This window comes from Schistocerca americana, unplaced genomic scaffold (assembly GCF_021461395.2).
Source record: "Schistocerca americana isolate TAMUIC-IGC-003095 unplaced genomic scaffold, iqSchAmer2.1 HiC_scaffold_405, whole genome shotgun sequence".
In the NCBI taxonomy this organism is placed as follows: Eukaryota; Metazoa; Arthropoda; class Insecta; order Orthoptera; family Acrididae; genus Schistocerca; species Schistocerca americana.
The window spans coordinates 32,023-32,500 of NW_025726132.1; positions in this window are offsets into that span (position 1 = coordinate 32,023).

The window sequence follows — 478 nt, forward strand, 5'->3', positions numbered from 1 at the left end:
TCGGCAGGTGAGTTGTTACACACTCCTTAGCGGATTCCGACTTCCATGGCCACCGTCCTGCTGTCTTAAGCAACCAACGCCTTTCATGGTTTCCCATGAGCGTCGATTCGGGCGCCTTAACTCGGCGTTTGGTTCATCCCACAGCGCCAGTTCTGCTTACCAAAAGTGGCCCACTTGGCACTCCGATCCGAGTCGTTTGCTCGCGGCTTCAGCATATCAAGCAAGCCGGAGATCTCACCCATTTAAAGTTTGAGAATAGGTTGAGGTCGTTTCGGCCCCAAGGCCTCTAATCATTCGCTTTACCGGATGAGACTCGTACGAGCACCAGCTATCCTGAGGGAAACTTCGGAGGGAACCAGCTACTAGATGGTTCGATTAGTCTTTCGCCCCTATACCCAGCTCCGACGATCGATTTGCACGTCAGAATCGCTACGGACCTCCATCAGGGTTTCCCCTGACTTCGTCCTGGCCAGGCATA